At 38.7% G+C, this 14,777-nt stretch overlaps 1 protein-coding gene across 1 annotated transcript in view; it reads right to left on the bottom strand.

The window, feature by feature from the left end:
* The window catches only part of SLX4IP (SLX4 interacting protein), a 183,677-nt gene that overhangs the window by 147,991 nt on the left and 20,909 nt on the right, over window positions 1-14,777 (bottom strand).

Raw genomic sequence — 14,777 nt, 5'->3', positions numbered from 1 at the left:
TTATTCGCAACAATGGTCTAAGGATAATTTATAACACCAAAACAGATAAACTTAGCCTTGTTTGAACTCCTGCTCTTAGAAAAATATCTGAGTACCTGCAAAACACAATTAAATGCCTAAACTTCTTTATATCAGAATGAAACAAAAAATTTTCATTTTTTTTTTTTTTAAACTACTGTTGGCTTTAAAAAGGCCCATATCAGGTAACAAAGATGGGAAAGGGGAACAGTGCTAACACGTTCTGAGCGATGACTCTGTGCTAGGATGGACAATTATCCTAGAGAGGAATTAATATTAACCCTATTAAATTAATCCTATTTTATAACAGATGGGTACAAAAGCTCAGGAAGACTTGAGTCACTTCCCAAGGCACATGTCAATGTTAAGGCCCTGATTCAAACCCAAGCCTTTCTGCCCCCAAAGCCTAAATTATTTCCATTATATCAGCAGTCCCCAACCTTTTTGGTACCAGGAACCGGTTTCATGTAAAAAAATTTTTCCATGGACCGGGGGTGGTGGGGAGAAGGATGGTTTCATGATGATTCAAGCACATTACATTTATTGTGCAGTCAAACCTGTCTGCTAATAACTGTATCTGCAGCTGGTCCCCAGCACTAGCATCACTGCCTCAGCTCCATCTCAGATCGTCAGGCATTAGATTCTCATAAGGAGTGTGCAGCCTAGATCCCTCACATGCACAGTTTACAGTAGGGTTCCTTCTCCTATGAGAATCTAATGCATTGCTGGCCTGACAGGAGGCATAGTTTACGCAGTGATGCGAGCGATGGGGAGCAGCTGTAAAACAGATGAACCTTCTCTCACCCACTGCTCACTTCCATGCATCCCACCTCCTAACAGGCCATGGACCGGTACTGGTCCTTGGCCCCAGGAGTTGGGTACTGCAACATTACATCATGCACAAAAAATTCCTCAAATAAGAATTTTAGTATTAAGAATGTAGGGCTAGACTGGCCCTTGGGGACTCCCTAATTCAACACTTCATTTAATAGATAGGGAAACTATGGTAAATAGTATCCAAAGATGGCCATCAACACTTCCTCCCCTCCTTTGGGTATGCATACTGCTCCTCTCATCAACAAACAGACTCTATTTCCTCTCCTCTTGACCTTGTGATTTGCTAACCAATAGAATATGGTAGAAGTAACAGTGGGCCAGTCCCAGATGTGGCCCTTGGGAAGCCAAGCAGCTTCTACTTTCATGCCCTCTGGGGAAACCAGCCACCACGCTATAAGGGAACTCAAGCTAAATTACTGAATGATGAGACAGACATCTTGCAAAGAGAGAGAGGGATCACAGAGAAGAACTGAACATGTGGATGAAGTCTTCCTGAGCTTTGTAGCACAGACAGTAATTGAATGCATCCAAGCGACTGACCCCAGCCAAAGCCACATAAAGCAGAAAAAGTGCCCGGCTGGATTTTCTGACCCACTGAATTGTGAGAATATTGGGACTGCTTTGTTACACAGATACAGATAACGGAAACAAAGGAGGTTAGCTGACCTGTCCCTAGACAGGAATCAATAGCAACGACGAAATTAATCCAATCCCCCCAACTTCTAATCCTGGCCACCTGCCACTGAAGTCATCGTATAAACTCACAAATAATTAGGGCACACAACAGACTGACTGACCTATGGCTTTGCCACAAGATCCCATTTAGAAACTGGTCTAGACAAAATTACTACTCATTTGGTCACGACCCAGCTATGCAGGGTGCTCTGGTATCTCTGTTTCACTAACTTACTGCTATTTAAAGTTTGACACTTTAATTTCTCATTGCAAACTCCCTGAGGGTAGGAATGGGTGATCATCAGCCTTGGCCTGTGTGTCTGGTGCTTAACCCAGGGCCTTGCATGGCAGAGATAAATAAAGGTTTCCTAATTAAGAACTCGTATATGAAAAGAATTAGACTAGTCCTCACTCCAGAGAATTATGAGACCAGGAACAAATAAGAAGTCAAAGCCAAATCCTTCTAATACTATATAGAACATTACCATAAAATAATTGCTGAGGGCCTGTGACATACATGAAATATTATTTCCCCAAACACTTCCACAGCATTATGTATTTTATTACTAATTTGACACCCAAAAGAAACCCTGCGAAACAGATAGTGCTATTATTCCTATCTTATAGCTGAAGAAATGGGTACTCAGAGAGGTAATACAATTCACCCAAAGTCATCCAATGTTCACAAGTGTAACCTCAACATGAATTCAGGAATCCTGATTAAAATTCTGATATTATTTTCATCTTCTAGAATCCCCTCCTCAAAAACCCGATGATCTAAATTTCAAGAATTACTATAATACAAAAGAACCTAGAGTAACATGAATAGATTATATAGAATCATAGAAATTCAGAACCAGACATGATCTCAATACTAACCCATAATTTGTAGTGAATTTTTCAGATAATGAGAACTTGTACACTAGACTCCCAGCACATGCCTCGCCAGAATCTATGTAATGCTATGCCGATGTGAAACAAATAGTATGACATTCTTTTTTCATCTCATATTACGCTCACAAAATATAGCACATGTGTCCATGTAAGGCTGAAGGATAACTATTAATAACTTGATGTTTCTAGTAGTCTTAAAATCAGAATGTTATTGTCACATGCTACTCACATGGGATGAAGCAATGCACACAGAGGCCCAGTTTCCTATGTTACTTAATCATGGATATTCCAAAAGGCTACTACCCAAAAAGTATCTAAAAGGACAAGTAAACGCTGTGAATATTTACATTATCTGGCTAAAGATTAGACTGCTGGACAAATGGGCCGTTTCAGTGGAATATTATTTCTATGGGATTCCCTGGGGCTATAGAAGGCAAGGACACTCTCAATCCCCACCCCTCCCCTCACTTCCTCAATCAAGCATCCCCCAAACTAACAGCAGTGATATCGATAAGGAAAGGTGAGTAAGAAGAGCAGTGTATTCAGGGACTTCTTCTCAGTCTTAAAGTCTTAATGAACTCCCTCCAGCCTTTACTGCTAGGACCAGAGCTGGGCTAGAGTCCCAAAGCTTTCAAAGGCCAAAGGAGATCCTTTCTCTCAGCCCATCACTTCCAACTTCCTGAATCTGGAAAGGAAGCACTCAGGAGGCAGTTTTGTGTCACTCTGAGAATGCTTTCCCAGAGGACATTCTGGATAGTTTTGGTTGCTGTGACTGTTTTCCACTGCAGCGTTGAGTGGTGGTATATCCTAGTGAGGAGAACTCTAAGGCAGAAGCCATCTAAATATATACGTGCGTAACAGGCCATGAATATAGGCACACACAGGCAAACAGGCATTTAGGATTTCATAATAATTTAGGAATGAGCCAGCAATTGTAAAAGCACTTTGGTTGCCGTGCTCCCTTGGATCCCAACGTCTGCAGAAAGATAGTTACTTTACAAAACATAGAACAATGATGCCCTCTACAGCCCTCATAGAAAATCCAAGGAACTTACTGAGTCCATAGATTTGGTGAGAGATCTTGAGTCTATTTTTCTAGTAAGAATGTTTATACTAGAATAAATAATAAAAGCACAAGGCTTTGTATATATGTTGGAAAAAATTAAACTATCAAGGTCTAACACTAAGGAGTGAATTCAAATAAAATATAATAATGTGCAGATAATTAAAACCATTATACTAACATAATTCACTTTTCTAAAGGACATACAGAAGCAAATTCTACAGATAGTCATCTTGGTTATTAACAGAGGTGGTTTTCAAAAGAATTATAATACTAAAAAATATTTTCAAAGTGGCACTGTAGACTCCTAAAAGGAGAAATAGCTTGAGACGAATATTTTTTTTTTTTTTTAAGAAAAGAAATGTACCGCAAATTGGAGATTACAACATTCCCTGACTGGAACTGAGAAAGACCAGTAAGAAATAACAAAGCTCAAGTGACTTCCCCGTTTTCCATGAGCCATGAGGAAAGAAACTTCTCATCTTTGGAACAAGGAAAGTGAGGATATCGGGCACCTCAGAATTGCTCCAGAATATTCAAGGCCTGTGCAGATACAAAAGCTGCAGAGCGCAGGTCCTCCTTCTCGGGGAATAATGTGTATGCAAGCATATGAATACATATATATAGACAATTGGAGAATACATATAAATCATGACAACAGAAGCTACACATAACAGCCAAAGGAACACAAAGTAAGAGGGCAATCAACAAGGGAAAAGCTTAGATTATGTAGCCAAGGAAAAGCAAGTCAGTCACTGGTCAAGCCTAGAAAAAGCTGATGGCCAAGGAAGAAAAGATGAGAAGTAACAAGAGAGATAAAACCACAGGCCAGATGACTGCATGGAAGGCAAATGCATCCGTTTCATGGGAATAGGTGGGCCACGTTCCCAAGTTCCAAGATGAAAAAAATGGGTCAAAGTTAAAGAGGAAGGGCAGAGTAACTATCAGAGTGTCTCAATTCTAACTGGAGAGTTTACATTAGATCTGATTAAACAAAAGGAATTACTTTGATTGCTTAAGCAAAGAAACAACACAACGTGATGAAAATGGTGTTAAGAAAACATCACCCTGGCACTTGTCTAGATGAACTGGAATGGCAGGACAAGAGAGGCACAGAGACCGCTTAGAGATTAAAGTGGAAGTATAAGCAACAAGGATAACAAAGGCTTGAATGTGTAAGAAAAGGTAAGAGAATGAGCAAAGTCAAGATACTCCGCAGAAAAGGGATGCATGAAATAAGTGACTAAAAATGAAGGACAAGAAGACATCGTTTGGCAAGCCCCAGGTGTGTGAAGGTTGTGCCAGAGGCTTTCAAAGCAAAAGACAGTTTAGGAAAAAAACTGTGACAGACTTAGTTCGAGGTTTTAGGAATCAGAGTAGGTAGAAACTTCTTAGAGGCAGGTGGAAAGTTGAGACTGAAAAAAGGATGAGAAGTCAGGGCTGTATTTAAACATTTTTTTTTTTTTTAGTCATCCAAAAAAAAAAGAATAGATGAGTTTATCCATTATCATATGAAGAAAGGACTGGGAAAATGAAGCTCAGAAAACTGGGTGTCTGGCCAGAAAGCCAGAGAGAACACTTGGAAAACGAAGTTCATTTCCAGTCCAACAACAACTTTGTTTCAACATCATCAACACTCAGAGCAAATGCCCTGCTGAGTGAGAAGGCACCTAAAAGCTTTAAACCTTAGGTAGAACTCATTGAGGGACTGTTGGTAAACTTTTATCAATTTTATTTTAATTCTATCAAGTTATCAGCACACATACAGTTTCTAATATGGGTAATGCAATAGAATAGATAATACACAACAAGAATACAGCAGCCTACATCAGTCTGGGCATATCATCAACCACTACACAAACTCTAACTGACCTACATATGTCTTTAAAACATAAAGCTGGGCTGGGCACGGTGGCTCACGTCTGTAATCCTAGCACTCTGGGAGGCCGAGGCGGGAGGATCGCTCAAGGTCAGGAGTTCGAGACCAGCCTGAGCAAGAGCAAGACCCTGTCTCTACTAAAAAAAACATAGAAAAAAATTATCTAGACGACTAAAAATATATATAGAAAAAATTAGCCGGGCATGGTGGTGCATGCCTGTAGTCCCAGCTACTCGGGAGGCTGAGGCAGGAGGATTGCTCAAGCCCAGGAGTTTGAGGTTGCTGTGAATTAGGCTGATGCCACAGCACTCTAGCCTGGGCAACAGAGCCAGACTCTGTCTCAAAAAAAAAAAGAAAAAAAAAACAAAAAAAAAAAAAACAAAACATAAAGCTCTTATAAGGAATAGACAGAATTAAGGAGAAAATAGAAGGTGAAGAGTTCAAATCAGGAGAAGAAATGCAGAGGTACTTCTTTCATTTTGAAGTTTCACAAAGATAAATGTCTTTGTGAAAACATTCTCAAGGATAATGGTTGCATGCACACTCCTTGTTCACATTTATTTCTAGTAAAGAATATAACCATTAAAAACTTTTGTAATAAATTCTATTAGGGCCCTTCAGTCTTATTCTTAAAATTTAGTAGAAAATCAGTACCCAGAGAACTCAACTGATACGGAAATATTTGCATAAATCTTTTTTTCAATGTGATACACAAAACAAATGCATCAGTTTTCAAATGAGCATTAATAACAAAGTCAGCATGGTTACCAGCCTCCAAGTGGAGGTTTTTCCAGGTTCTTGGTGATCGTGGGGGAGAGGAAAGAATTTCAGGACATACCACATAAGCCAAGTGAAAGCTTTTTATTGAAAAGGAAAGTACCCTCTCAATGAGGGGAGTGGGCAGGCTCAAAAAAGAGCAGCTGCACTGGGAGAAAGTGGTTTTTGGTCTTTTGAAGACTTTGAATTGAGGGGAGGACTATCCAAGGCTCAGGGATTGGCCTTTACTAAAAACTTGGGTAGTAATTCCTAGAACTGAGTTCCCTCCCATTTTCATACTTTATACGAAACTGCTGGAACTGTCATGGTGATTTCAAGGGTGGAGAAATTTTAAAACCACAATGTAAATGATATTACAATTAGCCAAAGTTCTCGTAAGGTGGCAGAGATAGCTGATAAGTCAGGTAAAGCCAGTTCTTGCCTATGGTTATCAGCCCTTCTAGTTAGCTTCTGCCTGAGGGTTGTTTACCTTAACACCTGCACCCATTCTGCAAGCCCCTACATCCAGTCTCAACTCTGGCTCCTAGTCTCCTACCCTGATGGTACAACATTCCCATTTAAGTAGACCAAGAAACCTAGGACACAGGATTTAAGTGATTCCTTGAAGCAAACTAGCAAAACTAGCCTAATGATTACCCATTTGCTATTCAATTGCCCCACTCTTAAGTTTAAAGTGTGGCTCTTCACTTTTACTACAAAGGGGAAATGACTATCAATTCTTGAGCATATTTCTCTTTTTGTGGTGTTCTAAGGAATGCAAAGACTAAGGTTAACTGAAATTCACAGCAGAACATAAAACTATAATTGCTACAAAAGAGTGGAAAGAAAAACAGAGATAGTAAAGACGCGGGGAGTTTTTAAAAAAATTAAAATCCCTCCTTTCCTTCTAAACATTAATAAAACTTTAAACCTCTTACTTTAGATTTAGAAAATGATTCAGGCTTCCTACCCCAAAATTCCAGCTCTCTCCTCCCCCAGAGTAAAAAGTAGACAACTACCAAGAGCAAAAGTAAAAGCTTACAGCCTCCTGGAATGGGTGGGAAGGAGAAGGAGGGGGTCATTACTCCCAGTGGAAGACAAAGCCAGATCCACATTCCAGAGAAATCTGGCGGGTCTAAGATTTTCCTTAAATACAGACTGGCCTGTCACTAAGCCAGGTTCTGTAATCTTCCCAGGCTGCCACTGCTGGGGAAGCCAGGAATCCCTTCTAATTAATCAAGCCCTCCCAACAAAAATTTTCCCACCCACAATAAAGCGGGTTGGGGGGGAGGGGAAGAAGCCTAGTATGCTTTGTAGCCAAAAGAATTCTAGACTTTGGTGTAATACCTAACTAATCCAAGAAAACAGATGCAGGAAGCAGAGGAAATGATTTACAGAGACAGACAATAAGGTAGGAAACTTTCACAGTACTGCTTCACGGAACCCCCAAATTTAAAATTATAACATCATAAGACGCAATTATTACAAGGAGTGAGGCCTGACAACATTCTGTATTTTTTCAAATACCTCTAAAGCAGGGGGTAGACACATAAACTTTCCCAAGGTAGACACCATGCATGTTATGACACTTTTCAAAATAATTTATTATTCAGATTTTTTTTTTTTTACTGAAGTTCAGTTTTAATGGAGAAATGCCCGTGTCCCTTTCTTGCTTACACTGCTAAGGAAATGGCCTTGCTCATTTATCACACCCCTGCAGCCAGATTAACCCAAGGTAACTTCGTTGAATGCTTGCTCTGACAAGGTGCAAGGAAATGGGAGTGAAGAGGATGCGACAATTTAGACCTGTGCTGTCCAAAACAGCTGCTATCGGCCAACTGCACCTACCAAGCATTTGAATTGTGGCTAATAGGAATTGCAGTATAAGAGATGTATTTATACATATTATATACATAAATCTGTACGTGTGAGTGTGTATGTGTATTTCAGACTTTGCAGGTAAGAAGGTCTTTATTGCAACTACTCAACCGTCCACTCCACTGTAGCATGAAAGCACAGGCAATGTAAACAAATGGCAGTGGCCATATTCTAGGAAAACATTATTAAAAAAAACAAGCAGCTGGTGTGTGGACTGTAATTTGCCAACCTCTGATCTAGATCTTTCCCCCACCCTAAAGAATTTTTAATTTGGCAAATTTTATAAAACATTGGGGTGAGTGCAAAGTTCGGGTTTAAGATTGCTATGGAGCCTTGGGGATGTATGTGCCAGCAGCTACCACTTCTTTCAATTGAGACAAGAAAACTCACTGAAGTATAGACCATAGCTCCCTGCCACAAGCTGCAGTGGCCCAGTAGTCTAGAGACCCTGAAAACCAGTTCCAAGGACATCTCATGCACTACTGCCATTTCCAAGGAATCACCAAAGTGGCAGTTATAAGAAAAAGTTCAAGGCGAGGGTCACAGCAGTTAACAAGAAAAAAAACAAAAGCACTTATATGCAGGAAGGTCAGAAGACCTTTCTTCATTTGAAGAAGGATATGTTGATTGTGTGGATAATTAATACCATTCTAAGGGAAGTCTTAGAATCAACAACCCAGATCACGTGGCAAACTACTTGGTGTTCATCAGTGTTTCCTTTACTTTAAAAATCATGCTCTATCCAAGTATTAATACTTTTCAACCCAAATAGCTGAAAGTAGATGTATCTGTATGAAAAATCTGCAGAATTAATTCCTCTTAAATTTTATTTATTCACTTATTAATAATTTTTTTGTTTATAGAGACGGGCTGCAACCTTAAACTCCTGGGCTCAAGTGATTCTCCCACCTCAGTCTCCCAAGTAGCTAGGACTACAGGTGCATGCCACCAAACCCAGCTAATTTTTTAATTCTTTTTGCAGAGAAGGGGTCTTATTATGTTCCCCAGGCTGATCTCAATCTCCTGGCCTCAAGTGATCTTCCTGCCTCGGCCTCCCAAAGTGCTGGGATTACAGGCTTGAGCCACTGCGCCCAGCCCAATTTTTTTATATTACTGCATAGACACATTAAAATGGCACATCAAAATCAGGCCTCCTCTGCCTTATCCAGCCCCTACCCTTAACTTAGCTCTCACTCACCAGGTGCAATCACACTAAAACTTAGCTATGTGACCTGGTATTCACCACTACATTCCTAAATATTATGTTTATACTATAAATATCTTATTTTCAGTTTTACATACTATCTATGGAAAATGAGAATTTAATGCTTACATGTTACTCTCTCACATGCCTCCTTCCCCAACTTGGAGTTCACAGTATTATGAAATGTAACCTTTGTTCAAAGCTGAACCATGTAGTATACTATGCTTATTCTCCTACCTTGCACAACCTTTTGTTTACTTAGAGTTAAGAGTTGCATCATCCTTTGTTTAGTTCCCCCGTATTCCTATGACTAAATCATTCCCATGTTCTCTGACAGGTCTAAAAAAATTCTCTTCTCAATATGTTTGAATATATGAGGTATTTTATTCAGTTTTGTTGGAGACATCTTTCGTGGAACCCTCTGTCCTGTTCTAATCTAACTGATTACTTTTGTTACTTTTGTTGGAGTTCAGAAACCAATACCCTGAAATATGGTGCTTTAACATGCTGAATCTCTCTGATCTTCCCCCAACACCCCCAATCCGTTGTCTCTACTGAAGCACAGGATAAGCCATTCTCTGAAGTTCCCTTATTTACCTAGAAACTGGACCCCAAAGAGGAGCACAATTGCCTTCCATCTGCTCCCTCAAATTATCTATCTTGGAAAAGAAGATTGAGGAATGCAATCACACACCTGGACAGACTTTTTCACAAGATAGTATCTGTCTCTCAGGCTCATTCCAATTCCAAAAAGAATCATTTACAAGTTAATTTCTGTCACTTACTCCTACAGCTGCCCCTACTTCTCTCTCCCCAATGAAGAGGGTATTTAACAGTCTACCATCTGGCCCTTTGAGCTTTCATATTTTCTATTACTCCAATACACATATGCACATAATAAATTTGCTATGCTTTTTCCTTGTTAGCTTGTCTATTGTTACAGGGGTGTCAGCCATGACCCTTAATGATCACCCCTTTCCCACCCTTAAAATTTCTAGGCAAGGCATACGGTGATCATCATGGGATTTGCGTAGGCCCTTGCTCGTTGGGTTCCCTACTTCCTGGATATCACATCTCATTCTTTGTCTGCTTACTCCCCCACATTCTGGAAGACCACGTCCTTCCTAAGACAGAGTGTATCAGAAGATAATTTTTCTTAGAGTTTGCATCTTTGAAAATGTCTCTATTCTACCATAACATGGGATGGAAAGTTGGACTGTGAAGGGAATTCTGGGTTGGAAACCTTTTTTCCCAGAATATTGAGAGTATTGTTCCACTGCATTGTCTCCTAGCAATTGATGTTGAGAAAGCTGTTATGATTCTTGATCCTCTGTATGTGATCTGTGTTGTTTGTTTGTTTTTTTAAGATCTTCTCTAAATTCTTTTTCATTGACTTTGTTGGCTATGTGCTCACAGCCCTTTAAAACAGGAACTGTGTGTTCTTTACTCCTGGTATTATTTTATTATTTAATAATTTTCCTCTCCACCATTTTATTTTTCTTTTTAGAATTCCAATTTTTCATATCAAGACTGAATCTCTAATTTTCTTGTGTTTTAGCCCCAATTTTTATCTATTATCTTTTTGTTCTATTTTCTGGGAAGTATTCCTTGAGGTTCATCCATAGTTTATTAAATTTTTATTTCTATCATGTTTTTAATGTACAAGAGCTCTTTCCTATTCTCGGGAATGTCCCTAGTTCATAACATACTGATCTTCTTTCATGGTTATATGTAATTGAAACCTCCCTTCATAAAATTAATAAAGGGCTGCAAAGTAGGAACTGTGGTAGGGGCCTGAACTCCACAAAGGTTTAGGCATAGTCAAAAAAAAAAAAAAAAAATAACCAGCCATTGTTCCCTACCTTGCTTTTCTATAACAATGTACTACTTAGGAGTCACATAACTGATGGTCATAAAGATTAGCAGCTTTCTTCATTGCTCCCATAGATAACATCACCCTTGTGAAACCGAAGGCTGGTCTTTGAAATATCTACCAGATCCTGCATTCCAGTGTACCAACTCACCAAACCAGACCAGTGACCCCCCCACCCAAAAACTGACTCAGTGCAAGAAGACAATTTCTATACCCCTGTGATTTCATCCCTAACCCAACCAATCAGTAATACTGATTCCCTGGCCCTCTGCCCAGCAAACCATCCTTAAAAACCCTAGTCTCCAAATTCTCAGGGAGGTGAATTTGAGAAATTCCTCCCATCTCCTCACTGGGAGCCCTGCAATATTAAACTTGTTCTCTGCTGCAGCCCCTGCTGTCTCGGTGTATTGGCTCTCTTTTGTACCGCAGGCAATACAACTCAACTGGGCCATAACGTAATAGCTTCCTTTTTTGCTCTGAGGATACAAATTACAGTATATTTAACGTGTTTTGTTCCCTAGAATCTCTCTACCTTTCTGAGCTTGTTCATGCAATTTATTCTCTGTTTCTCATAGTCTAAGTTTTTTTTAAAATCTGTGCTGTACTCTTTTGTCCATTCATAATTAAAACAGACAAGCAAATGATGATTGGAAACTTTGTGTACATGGGTGGGGCTTATTGACTGGTAGGCTTTGGGAATCCAGTAGGAACCCATATGTTTGGCTGGGAGAGCCTAAGTATAGGCTATCCTAATATTCAACAAGCAGATTTTAGGTTAAGAAATATTACTAGAAATAAAAAGAAACATTTCATAATAATTAAAGACTTAACAGATACAGCAATTATAAATCTGTACATATCTATTGATAACATAGCCTCAAAATATGCAAGGCAAAAGTCAAAAAAACTAAAAGGAGAGGTATGTAAGTTTAAAATCATAGTTGAAGAGTGTAAAATACTTTGCTCAACTGATAGAACAAGTGGACAAAAATATAAGTAAATACATAGCAGATTTTTATAACACAATTAACGAACATGACTTAAGTGAGATATATGTATAGTTCACTGCACCTGAAAACCGTCACATTTTTTCAAGTGCTTAGGGAACATTTACTAAAATAGACAGAGTTACTTTGCTAAACACCAATAACAAAATGATTATTAGAAAATTTGCAAATACTTTAAACAACATACTAGATTTAAATAACCCATGGATAGATCAAAAATAAAATCACAACATAAATTAGAAATTACTTTGGCCTGAATATAACAAAATTCCTACTTCAACTGCATCCCTATCAAGACATGAGGGACACAAAGTAGGAAATGTTTACAGAGAAATTTATAGCTTTAAGTGCATGTGTTAGGAAAGAAGAAAGGCTCTAAACCAATGATGTAAGCATCCACCTTAAGAAAATGGAAAAAGAAGAGCAAATGTACCCAAAGAAATCAGAAAGAAGGAAATATTAATAACAAAGATAGGAAAAGAATTGATAAAATACAAAATAAGTATATTACAGGGTGGGAGGTGGGGGAACCAAAGCCAGAAGCTGGTTCTCTGAAAAGACTACTAAAATTAATAAACCCCTAACAGTACTAATCAGTAATCACCCCTTTGGAAGGCTCAAGCCTGGTTGTCAGAATATTTAGAAACAGGATATAAAAGCCAGGAAGGCTGAGAGCTGGAATCCTAAAGCCCTAGAAGTACAGAGGATAAAGGAGAGCTGGGAATGAGCTCATGACAGTTAGCTGCACCAGGAGTTGTGAAGAACTTCAACTTTACAGTTCTTTGTATCCTGTCAGCACAAAATACAACGCTTGACACATAAATAAGTATTCAATTTGTAGATATCCTCATATAATATTTTCTGGTTCATATAGGCAAGTTTGTCCATAACCAAAACTATAAATTGCTTGGGGCAGGTATTCAATAGAGCTTTTTACTTTCCTTTGAGAAATTATAACCTTCATGAAAATGCAACTAAAAAAAAAAAAATCTCTGCTTACTGACCAAGGGAAGCAAGCAACATGGAAACATGCTATCTATCCAAGACCTGAAAAGGTGCCAGCAAAGAGAGAATACAAGGAAGTGAGGGAGTGTTTGCAGATTACAAAAAACACCAAGTTTGCGCCAAACTCTGTTGTGGATTCTGAAGTCATGCTATCCACAGGTGGTGGAATCCCAAGCATGAAATTAATATAAATTCTGGTCCAAAACCACTGAAATACCAAATGGCTCGAGCGGAAGTAAATTTTGAAATTGCTCAAATGCTCTGCAGGGCTTACAGGTTTTTCCACGCTGTGTGTGTGTGTGTGTGTGTGTGTGGCAGGGGAATGTCACTGAAAACAAGTACACAATCAAAAATTACAAACTCATAAACAATCCAGCAATTTCAATGACCAATTTATTACACACTTAGTAAATAATTGTGGAAATAGAACAATCAAAGAGATTATAAAATAAATTATGTTAAAATTATTAAGAAGATAAAAGAAGGAAATGGAAACATCAGAAAAATAGGGCAAGTATATAAAAAAAGAACTGATAGAATTTGAATTAAAAAAAAAATACCAAATATAACTCTCACATAAAAAATACAGTTACTGGCTGGGCGTGGTGGCTCATGCCTATAATCCTAGCACCCTGGGAGGCTGAGGCGGGAGGACTGCATGAGCTCAGGAGTTTGAGACCAGCCTAAGCAAAAGCAAGACCCTGTCTCTACTCAAAATAGAAAAAATTAGCCAGGCATTGTAGCCCACACCTATAGTCCCAGCTACTTGGGAGGCTGAGGCAGAAGGATCGCTTGAGCCCAGGAGTTTCAGGTGGCTGTGAGCTACAATACCACTGTACTCCAGCTGGAGTGACAGAGTGAGACGAAAGAAGAAAAGAAAGAGAAGAAAGGGAAGGGGAGGGGAGAGGAGGGGAGGGGGAAAGAAAGAAATACAGTTACTAGAAATAAATAGGTTAAAGAGAAGATTAAATACAGATAAAGAGATTTTAGTCAACTGAAAGAGGTATGATTAAAAAACACCCTGAATGCAATGCAGAGAGATAAGGAGAAGAAAAATAGCCACTCAGTTTTAAGGTTGTTTTTAAGCATCAATAGATAACAAAAACACTTCTCAGAAGCAATAACAGATACCAGAAAACAATGAAAAAATATCTTTAAAATGCTGAGGGAAAATAATGCTCAACCTAGAATTCTAAAACCAACTAAATACCTTTGTAGAGTAAGACCAAAACACATTTTTAGACAGACATCTAGTGAGAGTTCACCACTTACACTCCCTCACAGAAAGAAATACTAAGGAACACATGGATACAAGAAATAATTGTAAGTAATGAAATTTATAAATTTGTTGGTAAATCTAAATGAGCAATGACTTGTTTAAAAATAAGATAGAACTATAATATTAAATAGTACTTAATCTGGTCAACTAAATACTGTAATTTATATTTCAATGTTTTGAACTTGTACTTAAGATAACACTAGCATATGGAAAATGTCCTAAAGAACAGCCAAGATATATATGAAAGCATCTCCAAAATCTTATACTCACTATTTATAAATTAATTCTTCCCCTCTCCTTCCCTACCACAGATGAGAAGGTCTCAGCCCCAGCCATCAAGGGTTGGAGAAGGGACACAAAAAGGAGGAAAATGAGAGGGCAGCGAGGCAAGAGAACTCTGTCCTGCCAT

This window comes from Eulemur rufifrons, chromosome 20 (genome assembly GCF_041146395.1).
Source record: "Eulemur rufifrons isolate Redbay chromosome 20, OSU_ERuf_1, whole genome shotgun sequence".
In the NCBI taxonomy this organism is placed as follows: Eukaryota; Metazoa; Chordata; class Mammalia; order Primates; family Lemuridae; genus Eulemur; species Eulemur rufifrons.
This window is presented reverse-complemented; position numbering and strand designations above follow the sequence as displayed.